This window comes from Triticum urartu, chromosome 7A, assembly GCF_056163025.1.
Source record: "Triticum urartu cultivar PI428250 chromosome 7A, HENAU_Tu73, whole genome shotgun sequence".
Lineage (NCBI taxonomy): Eukaryota > Viridiplantae > Streptophyta > Magnoliopsida > Poales > Poaceae > Triticum > Triticum urartu.
Window position 1 is genome coordinate 502978130 of NC_141879.1, and position 17643 is coordinate 502995772.

The following is a 17643-nucleotide window of genomic DNA, read 5'->3' on the forward strand; positions in this document are numbered from 1 at the left end:
TCATCTTTATTTAAACCCCCCCGGGCCAGTGCTCCTCTGAGTGTTGGTCCAAACAGAGCCACTTGCAGCGCCACCTCGGGGAAACTCGAGGGCTGGTTTTAGTTGTACATAGTGCTCATCTGAGTGTGCCCTGAGAACGAGATATGTGCAGCTCCTATCGGGATTTGTCGGCACATTCGGGCGGTGTTGCTGGTCTTGTTTTACCTGTCAAAATGTCTTGTAACCGGGATTCCGAGTCTGATCGGGTCTTCCCACTAGAAGGAATATCCTTCGTTGACCGTGAGAGCTTGTGATGGGCTAAGTTGGGACTCCCCTGCAGGGATTTGAACTTTCGAAAGCCGTGCCCACGGTTATGGGCAGATGGGAATTTGTTAATGTCCGGTTGTAGAAAACTTGAAGTTGACCTTAATTAAAATACATCAACTGCGTGTGTTACCGTGATGGTCTCTTCTCGGCGGGGTCTGGGAAGTGAACACGGTGTTGGAGTAATACTTGACGTAAGTAGACTTGGATCACTTCTTGATCATAGTTTATCAACCGTGCTTTTGCCTTCTCTTCTCGCTCTCTTTTGCGTATGTTAGCCACCATATATGCTAGCCGCTTGCTGCAGCTCCACATCATACATTTTACCCTTCCTATAAGCTTAAATAGTCTTGATCGCGAGGGTGCAAGATTGCTGAGTCCCCGTGACTCACAGATACTTCCAAAACCAGTTTGCAGGTACCGATGTTACCGAGCAGGTGACGCAACCAAGCTCAAGGAGGAGCTCGATGAAGATCTTGTCCTTTGTGTTGTTTCGTACTAGTTTATCAGTAGCGGAGCCCAGTTGGGGTCGATTGGGGGCCTTTTCGCATTTGGGGTTCTTCTTTTATTTTGGTTCCGTAGTCGGACCTTGAATGTATTTGGATGATGTAATGCTTTATTCATGTAATTGTGTGAAGTGGCGATTGTAAGCCAACTATGTATCTTTCCCCTTATTGTATTACATGGGTTGTTTGCGAAGATTACCTCACTTGCGACATTGCTTTCAATGCGGTTATGCCTCTAAGTCGTGCTTCGACACATGGGAGATATAGCCGCATCGAGGGCGTTTCATCAATGTTGTTGCCTTGATGGGGATTGCAGAAGTAGGTTTATAGCCAGAGGCCTTGGCCGCGCTACGTGTCATGCGCCTGATGGAGAATTCTGGAGTTGGAGCAACTGCAACTAAAGACCTACGGCCACGCCTGGCCTCTCGTCCACGCTTCCCAAGCACTACAGGTGGAAATAGATGAGAACTGAAACTCTTCTTCAGGGTTCTGTGGCTGAACTTCCTCCACAAAGTCCACATGGTCAGGCTCCACATGCTCAGACACGTCAGGCTCCAACTGCTCAGGTAAGATCTCCTCAATGACAACAGAAGAGTGGGGTGTGGGTGGCATGTTGGGCTGCAGCAAGAATCCAAATTTGGTCCCATAATGCTCAGGCCAGACGCAAGTGGTGAGCTGAGACGACCGCTGCTGGTTGACTGGCAGGGGAGCTAGTACTTTCCTGATGAAGAATTCAGGCATTAAGGACCTGAACGACCTCTCCTAGATGAGATGAGCAGGAAGCACGGGGCCATATACCACTCGAACAATTCCAAGTTGAATTGGGTCTAGTGGCGCCACCGGGTGCTGTGCAACAATGGGGTTGATGGGCTGTTGTACTTCCTCCAAATCCATGTCATTATCAGAGTCCAAAGAGGGGTTGAGAACCATGGAATTATGTTCTTGGACTAGCACCTGCTGCTGTTCAGGCTCATCCGCATGCTGCTGTGGGGGCTGCTGAATCTGCTCCTCCCATGGGCCCCATCTAGCATCATTGTTGGCATTCTCACCCCAGTTATCAGCATGCTGGCCATGGTTAACTGGATTATGCTGAGGTGGTACTGCATTCCAACCAAGCACAGGGTATGGTGGCATAGCCCAAAAGGGTTGCGGTGGGTTTACCCCAGGCATTGGATGTCGATTACCATCTAATGGCATTGGATCTTCATTTGCAGGTATCATGGCATCAACAAATTATCCAGTCAGAATGTAACAACCAGCAGTCCAAGATACTATAGTTCCTCCCCAATTTGCAAATTCCCAGAAAACAACAGAGCGCGGAACCAGGGCATTATCTGGAAAAGAAGCTCTGACCAGAGATCGAACAAGACGACGATCTGTCTGATTCCAGTAGTGGAACCAACCAAAAGTTCCAACTACATCCGCCAAGCACTGAGTGTTGCGGTAGTCAAGAGGCACTGCAATGAACATAAGCCAGCCTGTTCGATGGCCATGTATGGCCCTGAAACCCTCGCCTTGATTGTGCGGTATGAACCTGACAAAGAATTCCTCTCCATCTTCATCTACTCCAAGGGAAAAGGTGGGTGCTGAGTAAACGATCCACACACCACTGGATCTTCCATCTCAAAAAGCCCTACCCCCTGGAACCAAGTTTGAGAAGAGAGCACCGGAATATGCAGGGTCTGGGTAAGGAAATCAAGAACCTGCTACCGACGAATCACAACCAAATGAGCTGGTGGTAGTGGCTCGACGATGGCCACCATATACTGCTCATGTGAGCGGGGTGGTGGGATTGCTGGCGTGTAGTAGGTCCTTGGAAGACGATCTTCCCCACCATCAACGATGTCATAGCCAGCCAAAACAAAGCGATGCGGATCAATCGCGTAGACTGCCATTGGAGACGGCGGCGGTGCTTATGCCGGTGCGGTGGAAGCCGGAGCGGCCGGTGGTGATCGCAAGCTTGGCGGCGATGGGTAGGAGGTGGACGATTGCGTTTTTTGGGAGGTTGAGGCGTCTAGTTTGGAGAAACCAAAGAGGCCAGAGGGTTGTCTTTCTTGGTGCGGGCTCCAAAGCCTTTGGATGGGACTTTTGGCACCCAGAAGGAAGATCAGGTGGTTAGCCGGTGCAGTCCCGTTTAATGTGACCAGACCAGAGACAATTCCTACACCGAATCCGGTTAGAACAAGCCTCTGTCTGGTGGCCCATATCCAAGCAGTTTTGGCAATCCCAAAACTTAGCAGCCAAATCCTCAATCATCTCATCAAAGCTCTATAAATCCCTGACAATATCCTACGGCGATGGAGAGAGTTGCTCGAAAACTATGGAGTCGGGATGGGTTGGGCTGCCCTCTTCATCACCAGAAATTACAATGGGCTGAATTGATAATGTACTGGGCTTAGATGCAGGCCCATGGCCATCCGACGGTGGAGAATCCGGGCACAAAATCCGGTCCAACAAATTTCAAACAAGTAGGAGATCCGGGTTTGCCGCCAACCGACACCGGAGATACCGAGGATGATTGGAACGAACCAAAAAGGATCGTCGGAGGCAGCGAGGCTGCCGTGTCCATCACCGGAGAAAGGGACGAAGTGCCCGAGGCTTCTTGAGATGAAACGTGATAACCAGCCTCACGAACAATCAACACCTCAGTTGACGTGGGGTGATAACTATACCCCTTACGAGCAGGATAGTTGATGGAAGTAGCAAAATGTAGATTTTTCTTGGGGTAACCAGAGGGAGAACTAGAACACAGTGAAGATTTACTAGGGCCATGTCTCATGGCCTGCATCCCAAGCATAACTCTACGTTTGGTTGGACTAACTAAGGTCCCGCTGACATTCAACCTGCCAGAGACGAAATTCCTTTTGCTAGTTGGGCCGCCATGGCCCCATAGATGAAAATAGCACTTGAATTGATTGCAAACAAAGCTACATTGATGCAAAATAAATAACCCGATCATTGAGGTGTGATACCTTGAGATGAGAGCAATAACCACCAATGGCAGATTCAAGGGCAAGGCCAACATTGTCCTCATCCAAGCGGAAGGAGTGCCGGGCAAAAGAGACCACCATCGTGAAGTGACCCGAGTCAGAGGTCCGGTGCATAGATCTGTGGGATTTCGGGTTCCGGTAGACCCTTGAGGTTCGAACACTGGGGTGCATGCGGAGATCTCTCCCCTACCGATCTACGTCCAATCTCCTCGTGTGATCTAAGCTGGAAACAACGAACAACACAAGGGACACGAGATTTATACTGGTTCGGGCCACCGTTGTGGTGTAATACCCTACTCCAGTGTGTGGTGTGGTGGATTGCCTCGGGGGGCTGATGATGAACAGTACAAGGGAAGAACAGCCTCGCGAGAGGTGTTCTTGAGCTGGTGCGATGAACTGCTAGGGTGAGTTCAGTCGCCTCTCTCTCTCTGCTAGGGTTCTACCAGATTTCTAGATGTTTGTCTGCCCGTCCCCCTCTCTTCTTGGTCTCTAGATGTCTCTACTCTGTGGTGGCTAGCTCTATTTATAGAGGCCCTGGGCCTCTCCCCGAATAATTGAGCGGGAAGGGTGCCAACAATTGGCCATTTTGAAGGGGAACATGTAGTACAAGTTATCCTGACCAAAGGTGGTCTTCGTCTGCCAAAAGCACTGGTGATGACGCCGTCCTGGGCTCCACGGTGACCTCCGTCCTGCCGCTCTGCTGGTCTTGGTCTTGTTGCACAGGAATGGCAACCTTTGTCTGATGCCTTGGCCTGTGCTTACCCCCTTTGCACCAAAGGGGAAACAAGGACCCTGCGCAGGCCGGCGCCCGCCTGGCGCCCGCCTGGCCTTGATCGTCATGGCTTGCGTCATGGGATCCTCGCGAGGTACCCTTGCATTGATCTCTCCGCCTCCTCGCGAGCCTGCCTGATGAGGCTGTCTCTGAGGAAGCTTCCTGTCATCCACCCCGGAAGGCTTGGCCCCTCGCGAGGGTCTTGAGCCTGCGCTGATGAAGATGGGCCGCGTTGGGCCCCCACCTGAGCCACGCCGCAGGCAGGCAAGTCTGGGGACCCCGTTCCCAGAACGCCGACAGTAGCCCCCGGGCCCAAGGCGCGCCCGGGATTGGCCTGGTAGGGAAGCGAAGGGGCAAGCACGAAGCACCGCGGGCCCTAACAGCCCGCGGCCTTGGGTGCCACGTGGCGGCTGACTAGACATGGGCGTATGCGCTTCCCACGATGCCTCGGTGACCGCCCGACTTGACAAGTCCCTACATGCAGAGAAACCGGTCATGATTACATGCGATCGTGGTGCTCGGCGGTTGGCCTCCTCCGGCTATAAGTACGGGGCTGGGTGAGCCCCTTCAGTCCATCCCTTCTTGATGCTCCTTTTCTTCTTCTTGGCTAATCGCCGTCCCCATGGCCCTAAAGAGAATCTCAGCCACGGAGAAAGGAAAGGCCCCCCGGGAAGGGCCTGACCCTCCCCCGACCAAGCGCGGCCGAGGCCGCCCTCGCAAGTACACCACGGTCCCCGTGGTTGCCTCCCGCGGTCATGGAGACGGTTTCCTGCGTGGTGGTGAGCGCCCGGTTGCCGACGGGGGGGGCACGCCGTGGGTGTGCGCCCCCTAGACCACGCTTCCGCTCTGTGGAGGTGATGCCGGAGTTCTTCATGTGGTCGGCGGACCCATCCAGCACCCGGCTCCAGCTCCCATGTTTCTTTGTAGATGAACTGCCGGCCAACGCTCGGTGCGGCTTCTGGCTCCAGGTAGACGGCTGCTGCAGCAGGGCCTCCTAGGCTTCGCTGGAGGTCTCCGTCTCTGGGAACGGGGCCCTGACGCGCGGCTGGCAAACGTTTGCCCGCACGCGCGGCCTGGGCCGGTGGTGTACCCTGTACTTCAAGTTTGATGGCGATGCCACCCTCTACGTGAGGGTGTTTGGGGAAGATGGTCGCCGTGCCGGGTGCTGCCCTGAAGACAACGACCGCGGCCGCTTGCCCAGCTCCGTCACCGACCAGGATGAAGATGGCGGCTGGCGTACAGGCGGCGGTGCTTGGGGTTCGCCAAGTTTCGGCGACTCTCCCTCAGGCAGCAGCTCCTCCAGCGGTGGCCGCGGCCAGCCCCCGCGCCGTCGCGCCTGCCTGGGTGAAGGCAGCGGGTCCACCCGCCGCCACACCCTGGTGAAGCGTGAGGAGGTGTCCGCCTGACCCCCAGGAGCGGCTCGAGCTTTTGCTGTAGGTTGGTGTTGGATAGGTCGTGTCCATTTTGTTTCCTTCCTTTCCTGCGTAAGAAGAAGGTAGTACAGGGCCCCGTGGGGGCGTGTTAGAACTATTGCTGTCAAGTGTCGCGTTGCTTTTGCCATCTCTTCGCTATGTTTCCGTGCTGCGTGTCCATGTGCGGTAGTCATTTGAGCTTGGTGGATCTCGACGCGGCACTCGCCTCTGGAGGCTGAGGCCTCGCCGTGCGCTTCATGCCCTGCAAGGATGAGTTAGAGGGGTAAGCTTTGGTCCCGGCAGCGGGGGCGATCAGCCTAGGTCCTGCGTTTGTGTCACGATGCCCGTGAGGCATGGACTGGGAGGGGTGCTCCCGCAGAGGACTCGGACAGGAAAGCTCCAGACGATCGGGGTGGAAGACGCTTGCGAGGGCGCCCGCGAACATCCCTCGCGAGACTTGTGCGAGAGAAAAGGAGGCGAGCGAGCGAGAAAGACAAAGAGTCACAAGCCAGGAACGCTAACACCTCCAATAAGACTTCAAACGGGGAAAAACATGCCAACTGCAGAAAGCAAATGAAAAAGCCGCGTCCAGCACCTATTCCAGTCTTCGACGTCTTCTCACCAACACGGAGCTAAGTGCTGCCACTGGGCGTGGGCGGGAGCCCCCGAGGCCCAAGGGCGGCACTCCGGAGACTCCGGGGCGTGTACAGCCCCACTCATTATTACGTGAGAGTGTCACGGGTGGCGAGCTTCACAGGCATTGGCCTTCTTCACAGGCACCGGGCCTTTCTCGAAACGTGGCAGCTTCACAGGCATTTTCCTTCTTCACAGGCACCGGGCCTTTTCCAAAACGCAGCTTCACAGGCATTCGCCTTCTTCACAGGCACCGGGCCTTTTCCAAAATGCAGCTTCACAGGCATTCACCTTCTTCACAGGCACCGGGCCTTTTCCAAAACACAGCTTCACAGGCGTTCGCCTTCTTCATAGGCGCCGGGACTTTTTCAAAACGCAGCTTCATAGGCATTCGCCTTCTTCATAGGCATCGGGCCTTTCCTCGGCGCTAGGACTCGCTCAGGGGTAGAACCTCCGGAGATGTTGAATGTTCCATGCGTTCTGGATGGGTACTCCCTCCGGAGTCTCCAAGCGCGCGAAGCCAGGCCTGGAAACATGAACAACCTTGAACTGGCCCTCCCACATGGGAGAGAGCTTGTGCAGCCCCTCCCTGGAGAGAACCCGTCTGAGCACGAGATCCCCTACCTCAAGGGTCCTGGGGCGGATGTTGCGGCAGTGGTATCGTCGTAGCGCCTGTTGGTACCTTGCCGCTCGCAGTGCGGCTTCCTGACGGCGTTCCTCCCCCAGCACGAGATCCGTCCCCCGCATGGCGTCCTGCTGAGCCTCGTCGAATGCCAGGACCCGTGCGGAGCGACACCTGACCTCGTGAGGGAGAATAGCCCCTGCTCCATATACGAGGAAGAACAGGGTCTCGCCAGTCGGCTTGGTCGCTGTCGTGCGGATTGACCACAGCACGGACTGGAGCTCGTCGTACCAGCCCCTGCCACAGGCTTCCAGCTTCTTCTTGAAGGTCCTGGCTTTGAGGCCCCTCAGGACCTCCGCGTTGGCCCGCTCGGCCTGGCCGTTGCTCCGGGGGTGTGCTAACGAAGCGTAGCATATCTGCGTTCCAAGGTTAGCATAGTACGTTTTGAAGAGATTACTAGTGAATTGCGAACCGTTGTCGGTGATGATGCGGTTGGGCACCCCAAATCGGCTCACGAGGCCCTTGATGAATTTGACCGCTGAGCCTGCCAGGATTGTGCGGACGGCTTCCACCTCAGCCCACTTGGTGAATTTGTCCACGGCGACGTAGAGGTAGCGATAGCCCCCTGGTGCCCGAGGAAACGGGCCCAGAATGTCGAGCCCCCAAACTGCGAACGGCCATGAGAGGGGTATAGTCTGTAGACCCCCCGCAGGCTGATGGATCTGCTTAGCGTGAAACTAGCAGGCCTCGCAAGCCTTCACAAGCTCAACGGCGTCGTTGAGTGTTGTGGGCCAATAGAATCCACTACGGAATGCCTTGCTGACGAGGGTCCGTGACGACGAGTGGTGCCCGCAGTCTCCGACGTGTATGTACGCCAGTAGCTCCTTCCCTTGCTCTCGGGAGATGCAACATAAGGACACGTATTCGGTCGCTTCCTATAGAGCTCTCCATCCCCGATGCAATAAGCCATGTCCTGTCGCGCCACACGCTCCGCCTCCTCCTCATTCTCCGGTAGAGTCCCTTGTGTCAGGTAGTTCTTGAGCTCCGGGATCCAACACCCTTCCTGAGGCTCTAACGCCAGGAGCAGGCGTGCCCCCGAGGCTGGGCCGCAGACCGGGGCTCCTGAGGTAGGCGGCTGAGGGAGCTCCTCCCTTGGTTGTGCCGTGCTAGACAGCGACGGCACCGCCGAGGGTTTGAAGAGCCGCTCCTCAAAGACGCCGGGCTCCTGAGGCAGCCGCCTAGATGCCCTCTTGGCAATGTCGTCAGCCTCCTGATTGGTGTCGCGAGGCACATGCTGCAACTCCAGTCCCCAGAACTGTTTCTCCATCTTGCGGACCTCAGCGAGGTAGGCCTCCATGTGCTCGTCCTTTGGCTCGTATATCTTGTTGGAGAAGTTGACGAGGAGCTGCGAATCGCCCTTGATGATGAGGCGCTTCACCCCTAAGGCAGCTGCGGCCTTCAAGCCTGCTATTAGGCCTTCGTACTCCGCTATGTTGTTGGAGACCTTTTCTCCGTGCTGGAAGCAAAGTTGCACGGTGTAGTAGAGTTTGTCCTAGGTAGGGGATACGAGCACTGCGCCAGCTCCTGCACAGTGTCGGGAGAACGCCCCATCAAAGTACATGACCCAGCCATCCGGTGCTTCACTTCCCGGGGAAAGTGATCGGTCTTCGCCTGCCTCGAGACCCGGCGCTTTTGCCCATTCTGCCACGAAATCTGCTAGCGCGGATCCCTTGATGACTATGGTTGTACTGAATTCTAGCTGAAATGCCTGTAGCTCGATGTTCCATTCATTAACCCTTCCAGCTGAGTTGGGGCTCCTGAGTACCCTCTCCAAGGGGTATGCCAAGACGACCTTGATGGGGTGGTCTTGGAAGTAGTGCCGCAGCTTGCGTGAGGCCACCAATAGCGCGAGGAGGAGCTTTTGAGGCATGGGGTACCGCGCCCTCACGTCCCGTAGCACTGTGCTGACGAAATACACGGGGTGCTCGACGAGGTTGAGGGTGCTGGCACTGCTTGCGTCCTCCAGAGGTTGAGGCGTCTCTTGAGACGACGGAGCTCCCAGTGCTTGGTCGCCTGAAGGGGCCTCTCCTGCTCCGGTGCGTTCTCCTGCCGCGACTGTTCCTTTCCGGCTGCGGTTGCAGCCTTCGCGAGGCCCTCCTGGCTCTGCTTCGCTTCAGTTCGGACGGTTGATGCGGCCTTGGCACATCGCTCCTCCCTGACCGCTACCAGGGCTGCGCTAGCGGAGTAGGGGGTGGCCGCAAGGTAGAGCACCAGGGGCTCCCGAGGATGCGGAGCGACCATCACTGGTGGACTGGTAAGGTACCTCTTGAGGTCTTGGAATGCCTTGTCGGCCTCTCAAGTCCATTCGAAGGGGCCCTTTTTCTTCATCATATTGAAGAAGGACAGTGCTCGTTCCCCCTGCTGGGAGATGAAACGCCCCAGCGCAGTTACACGCCCGGTGAGCTTCTGCGTTTCTTTGAGGGTCCTTGGCGGGTTCATGTCTTCGACTGCCTTGACCTTCTCCGGGTTGGCCTCGATGCCCCTGTGGGATACGAGGAAACCCAGGAGCTTGCCTGAGGGGACTCCAAACACACACTTCTCCGGGTTGAGCCGTAGGTCCACTTTGTTGAGGATCGCGAAGGTTTCTTCCAGGTCCTGTATCAGGGTCCTTGCCTCACGAGACTTCACCACAATGTCATCGACGTAAGCTTTTGCGTTCCTCCCAAGCTTCCGGCCTAAGGCGATGTGCATCAGCCGCTGAAAGGTCGAGCCTGCGTTGCGCAACCCAAACGGCATGCACGTATAGCAGTACACTCCACATGGGGTCAGGAAGGCCGTCTTCTCCACGTCTTCTACCGCGATCTTGATCTAGTGATAGCCCGAGAAGGCATCTAGGAAGCACAATAGGTCACACTCTGCGGTGGAGTCGACTATCTGGTCAATGCGGGGGAGCGGAAATGGATCCTACGGGCAGGCCTTGTTGAGGTTGGTGAAGTCGACGCACATGCGCTCCTTTCCTCCCTTTTTCGGCACAACAACCGGATTAGCTAGCCAATCAGGGTAGCGGACCTCGCGGATAACTCATGCCGCCTCTAGCTTCCGGGTCTCCTGAACGATGAAAGCTTGTTTCTCAGTAGACTGCCTCCTTGCCTTCTGCTTCATTGGGAGCACATTGGGGCACACGTTGAGGTGATGCTCAATCACTTCCCTTGGGACCCTTGCTAACTGATCAGGTTCCCACGCAAACACCTTCTTGTTCGCACGCAGGAAACCGATTAGGGCTTTCTCTTGCTCGGGCTCGAGGTTGGCCCCTATGGTGAAGGTGGCGCTAGCGGACCCGTCCTCGTCGACTGGTACCTACTTGGTTTCTGCCTTGTCTTGGGTGAACAGCTACTTCTTTTTAGCCGGCGCAGCCCCCTTGGGCTCGAGGGCGTCGGTGCCAGCGGGCTGCATCACCGTGGTCGCCCTGAAAACAAGCTGGAGCACCTACAGCGCATCCCTTGTGTCTCCTGACAAGGTGAGGACGCCGCTGCTCCTAGGCATCTTCATGAGGCTGTACGCCGGGTGAGTTGCTGCCATGAACTGAGCCAGGGCCGGATAGCCGAGGATGGCGTTGTAGGGGAGGCCGATGGGGGCGATGTCGAAGTCAATCAGCTCCGTGCGGAAGTTGTCGCAGGTGCCGAAGGTCACTAGGAGGCGGATCTGACCCAAGGAGGCGGTGGAACCGGCTCCGACGCTCGAGAAAGGCCTGCTGGGTTGGAGCCGCTCCGGCGGCACGTGGAGGAGGTTGAAGGCCTCCACCGAGAGCACGTTGAGGCCGGCATCACCATCGATGAGGGTCCTGGTGACGGCCACTTGGCAGATGGTGGGGGTGCACAGCATCGGGAGCGCACCCGAACCAATGGGGTTGAAGGGGTGGTCCTCCGAGTCGAAGGTTAGATCGGCCTCGGGCGCCACCCAGCCGGGGGGGGGGGGGCTTCTCGGCGCTTGGAGGCGGTGCTGATCCGGCGGGTGAACGGCTTGACGTGATGGCTCGAGGGTGGTGCCTGGGAGCCACCCAGGAGAGCTGCGACGACGGGCAGCGCTAGTGCGGCGAAACGGGCGAGGAAGAGGTCGCGCAGCTCCTCCTAGGAGGTGACAGAGGCCGTCGGCAGGTGGAGGAGCCACGCGCGCGGGATGCCGGTGAGGGCCATGGGTAACCAGTTGGCCATCACCCGATCATCGCCCCCGGCTTCGAGGACGGCCTCCTCGTACGCCAGCAGGAAAATCATCGGGTCCATCGCGCCGTCGTAGCGCGGCGGCATCTCGGGCCTGAACTTGCGCTGCCACTGCACCTGTCGCAAGGTGGGGGCCAAGGCCCGGCGCCCCCTGGCCCCAGTGTCGGCATCCGTTGCTGGAGCGGGCGGAGCGTTGTCCGCCATGAGGGTGGGATGCGATGTCGAGGGAGAGCGGGTCGTCAGGAGGGAGGACTCCGACGCACCCCTACCTGGTGCGCCAAATGTCGGATTTCGGGTTCCGGCAGACCCTTGAGGTTCGAACACTGGGGTGCGCGCGGAGATCTCTCCCCTACCGATCTATGTCCAATCTCCTTGCATGATCTAAGCTGGAAACAACGAACAACACAAGGGACACGAGATTTATAATGGTTCGGGCCACCGTTGTGGTGTAATACCCTACTCCAGTGTGTGGTGTGGTGGATTGCCTCGGGGGGCTGATGATGAACAGTACAAGGGAAGAACAGCCTCGCTAGAGGTGTTCTTGAGCTGGTGCGATGAACTGCTAGGGTGAGTTTAGTCGCCTCTCTCTCTCTCTACTAGGGTTCTACCAGATTTCCAGATGTCTGTCTGCTCGTCCCCCTCTCTTCTCGGTCTCTAGATGTCTCTACTCTGTGGTGGCTAGCTCTATTTATAGAGGCCCTGGGCCTCTCCCCGAATAATTGAGCGGGAAGGGCGCCAACAATTGGCCATTTTGAAGGGGAACATGTAGTACAAGTTATCCTGACCAAAGGTGGTCTTCGGCTGCCAAAAGCACTGGTGATGACGCCGTCATGGGCTCCATGGTGACCTCCGTCCTGCCAATCTACTGGTCTTGGTCTCATTGCACCAGAATGGCAACCTTTGCATGATACCTTGGCCTGTGCTTGCCCCCTTTGCACCAAAGGGGAAACAAGGACCCTGCGCAGGCCGGCACCCGCCTGGCGCCCGCCTGGCCTTGATCGTCATGGCTTGCATCATGGGATCCTCGCGACGTACCCTTGCATTGATCTCTCCGCCTCCTCGCGAGCCTGCCTGATGAGGCTGCCTCTGAGGAAGCTTCTTGTCGTCCGCCCTGCGAGGCTTGGCCCCTCGCGAGGGTCTTGAGCCTGCGCTGATGAAGATGGGCCGCGCTGGGCCCCCACCCGAGCCACGCCGCAGGCCGCAGGCAGGCAAGTCTTGGGACCCCCGTTCCCAGAACACCGACAAGATCTATTGATCGTGCGCTTGATCTCAGCCGCCAAGTCCATCCCCAGGCCAAAGTCCAAGACCAAGGAGATGGAAGCGTGCACCGCCATGGAGAAGACAACCAACAGAGAGAGCAATGAGCGCCGGAGAGAATGGTGCGATCATATGTGAAAACCCACGGTCAGGTGGGCTGATCGCCGGTGGGGTGGGTGGCTAGGGTTAAGGTATCGGCGGGGTGGAGGTGGGAGCCATCGGGGTATTTATGATATGTTGCCGCTAGTTGATCGCATTGAGAGAAGATTATCAGCATCTTCTTGTCTTCTCAATCAGGGTAGTCGACTGCAACTTCTTCAGTTAGTCCTCACATCCATGCCTATATATTTCCTCTGCTCCTTATCCATACCGCGGGGTATTCTCAAGCAGATTGAGCGAATTGAAAGGCAGTGTCTTTGGAGAGGAAATGCTAAAAATACTAGGCAATCTCTAGCCACATGGGATTTGGTTTGTAGGCCAAAAAAGTATGGTGGACTTGGTGTCACTCACTTGGGAGTTCAAAATGAAGCCCTTCTGATCAAGCATTTGTTCAAGTTCTTCAATAAGAAAGATGTTCCATGGGTTAATCTTATTTGGGATTCGTATTATCATTCCTTAGCTCCACAAGTGACTCAGCTCTATGGCTCCTTTTGGTGGCGTGGCATGCTCAAACTGTATGAAATTTTTTGTATGTTAGCCACTCCTCAAGTTCATGCAGGGGACACTGTGGTGTTCTGGCTTGATCGCTGGCAAATTGATAACAGAGTGATTGCGCTTAAGGATTGTTTTCCTAGGCTTCATTCATTTGCCATCGATGATATGGTAACAGTGAAAGACTTCTTTGATCACCAATCGGTTGCTGAAGGTTTCCATCTTCCTTTTTCCTCGGAAGCATATTTGGAACTAACTCAGCTTCAGGCATTGCTGCAATCAATCAGTTTGAATCCACAAGAGAAGGATATTTGGAAATGGCCGTCTAAATCTGGGGAGTATCAGACCAACCTCTATTATGAGTTCACCCTCTCTCATTTGGGGATTGATCCAATCTTTAAATAGATTTGGAAATGCTCCTGTACACTCAAGATCAAAGTATTTGGGTGGCTCATATTGATGGATCGTCTTAACACAAGGGACATGATGCAAAGGAGACATTGGAACATCCAGGATGATACTTGTGTTCTTTGCCAGTCCTCCCTGCATGAAGATAGAGTCCACCTCTTTTTCTCCTGCAACTTTAGTCAAAGAGTTTGGAATTATCTTGTGATTTCATGGCAGGCCCTTCCCAACCAGTCCACTTTCATGATGGCCTCAGCTTCTAGGAAGGACTTCTATAAACCTTTCTTTTCTGAGGTGGTTTTCACTGCAGCTTCGAACATCTGGACACAGAGGAATGGGAAGATTTTCAGAAATGAGCATCCTAGTTTTAGATCTTGGAGGAGGAATTTTGTGCATGACCTTTCTTTGTTAGCACACAGAATCAAATGTAAATATATGAATAGTCTGTTAGCCTGGATAGCTTCTCTCCCCTGGCTCCCTTTGTAAGTATTGTAATCTACTTTCTCTTGTTTTATATTTTTGTACAGTGATCCTCTATTTTTTGATGAATAAAGAGTTGTGAGGCTGTTGCCTTGCAGTATATATAGTCAAAAAAATTATCTAGCTCAAAAGATATAAGTGAAGCACATAGAGTATTCTAATAAATTCCGATTCATGCGTGCCTTTCCCAAAAGGTGTGTATAGCAAGGATTATTGTGGTAAACTAAAAAGCAAAAACTCGAATAATACAATATGCTCCAAGCAAAATACATATCATGTGGTGAATAAAAATATAGCCTCAAGTAAAGTTACCGATAGACGAAGACGAAAGAGGGTATGCCTTTCGGGGCATCCCCAAGCTTTAGGCATTTGGTGTCCTTGAATTTTACCTTGGGGTACCCTGGGCATCCCCAAGATTAGGCTCTTGCCACTCCTTGTTCCAAAATCCATCAAATCTTTACCCAAAAACTTGAAAACTTCACAAGACAAAACTTCAACAGAAAATCTCATGAGCTCCGTTAGTATAAGAAAATAAACCACCACTTTAATGTACTGTAGTGAACTCATTCTTTATTTATATTGGTGTTAAATCTACTATATTCCAACTTCTCTATGGTTCATACCCCCCGATACTAGCCATAGATGCACCAAAATAAGCAAACAACACGCGAAAAACAGAATGTGTCAAAAACAGAACAGTCTGTAGAAATCTGGAAGTTTCGAATACTTATGTAACTCCAAAAATTCTAAAAAATTAGGAAGACCAGGATAAAAAGTATATTGATGTACTGCAGTTGGAATTGGTATTTTATCGCTCTCTGGTAAAAAATGATAATTATTTTCATCAGCGCATACTTTCTGTTTTTTATCAGCAAGATCAAACAACAATCACCCAAGAAGATCCTAAAGGCTTTACTTGGCAAAAACACTAATTAAAACATAAAAAACACAATCATAACAGAAGCTAGATGAATTATTATTACTAAACAGGAACAAAAGGCAAAGAACAAAAAAAAATTGGGTTGCCTCCCAAGAAGCGCTATCGTTTAACGCCCCTAGCTAGGCATTGAGATTTCAATGATGCTCACATGAAAGACAAGAATTGAAGCACAAAGAGAGCATCATAAAACATATGACAAACAAGTTTAAGTCTAGCATGCTTCCTATGTATAGGGATTTCATAAGCAAACAAATTATCAAGACAAGCAAAAACCACCATATGCAAGGAAGAAGAAAGAAACAATAGCAATCTCAACCTAACGAGAGGTAATTTTGTAACATGAAAATTTCTGCAACCATATTTTCCTCTCTCATAATAATTACATGTAGGATCAAAATCAATTTCAACAATATAACTATCACATAAAATTTTCTCTTCATGATCCACATGCATGCAAAGTTGACACTCTTCCGAAATAGTGGGATTATCATAAAATAAAGTCATGACCTCTCTAAACCCACCTTTATCAAAAACTTCATAAGATTGAACATTATACCAATATGTGGGATCTAAAGTTAACACTCTTACAAACCCACTTTCAGTATTACTGCAAGCATTATTATCAATCTCATAATCATCATGGGGCTTAAATAAATTTTTAAGATCATAAGAAGAATCACCCCAATCATGATGATTGCAACAAGTAGTAGACATAGAAAAATTAGCATCCCCAAGCTTAGGGTTTTGCATATTATTAGCACAACCGACATTAATAGAATTTATAGTGACATCATTGCAATCATGCTTTTTATTCAAAGATCTATCGTGAATAATTTTATAAAGCACTTCATCACAATTTTCAGATTCACGGATTTCAAGCAAAACTCCATAAAGATAATCTAGTGCACTCAACTCACTAGCAATAGGTTCATCATAATTGGATCCTTTAAAAAGGTTAGCAAGTGGATGGGGATCCATAAACTCTTAGCAAGCAAAGATGCAAGCAAAAAGAAGGCACATGGTAACACACGATCGAATGGAAGAAGGGCAAAAGAAAAGGGCAAATCTTTTCGAAAATTGTTTTAGAAGTAGGGGAGAGGAAAACGAGAGGTGAATGGCAAATAATGTAATGCAAGGGAGAAGAGCTTATGATGGGTACTTGGTATGTCTTGACTTGGCGTAGATCTCCCCGGCAACGGCGCCATAAATCCTTCTTGCTACCTCTTGAGCATGCGTTAGATTTCCCTTGAAGAGGAAAGGGTGATGCAACAAAGTAGCAGATGTATTTCCCTCAGTTTTTTAGAACCAAGGTATCAATCCAGTAGGAGACAACGCACAAGTCACCTAGTACCTGCACAAACAATCAAGAACCTTGCAACCAACGCGATAAAGGGGTTGTCAATCCCTTCACGGTCACTCGCAAAAGTGAGATCTAATAAAGATAGTAAGGTAAATATTTTGATATTTTTGTTGTATAGATTGGAAAGTAAAGATTGCAAAATAGTAAACGAGATGCGATATAAATAAAAAGGATGCAATATAATAAGATAGAGACCCGGGGGCCATAGGTTTCACTAGTGGCTTCTCTCAAGATAGCATGTATTACGGTGGGTGAACAAATTACTGTCGAGCAATTGATAGAAAAGTGCATAGTTATGAGAATATCTAAGGCAATGATTATGAATATAGGCATCACATCTGTGTCAAGTACATCGAAACGACTCTGCATCTACTACTATTACTCCACACATCGACCGCTATGTAGCATGCATCTAGAGTATTAAGTTCATAAGAACAGAATAACGCATTAAGCAAGATGACATGATGTAGAGGGATAAACTCAGGCAATATGATATAAACCCCATCTTTTTATCCTCGATGGCAACAATACAATACGTGCCTTGCTGCCCCTACTGTCACTAGGAAAGGACACCACAAGATTGAACCCAAAGCTAAGCACTTCTCCCATTGCAAGAAAGATCAATCTAGTAGGCCAAACTAAACCGATAATTCGAAGAGTCTTGCAAAGATATCAAATCATGCATATAAGAATCCAGAGAAGAAACAAATAATATTCATAGATAATCTTGTCATAAACCCACAATTCATCGGATCTCTTCAAACACACCGCAAAAGAGTATTACATCGAATAGATCTCCAAGAACATCGAGGAGAACTTTGTATTGAGAATCAAAGAGAGAGAAGAACCATCTAGCTAATAACTATGGACCCGAAGGTCTGTGGTAAACTCCTTACGCTTCATCGGAGAGGCTATGGTGTTGATGTAGAAGCCCTCTGTGATTGATTCCCCCTCCGACAGATCACTGGAAGAGGCCCCAAGATGGGATCTCACGGGTACAGAAGGTCGCAGCAGTGGAAAAGTGGTTTCATGGCTCCCTACGATCGATCTAGGGTATAAGAGTGTATATAGGCAGAAGAAGTACGTCGGTGGAGC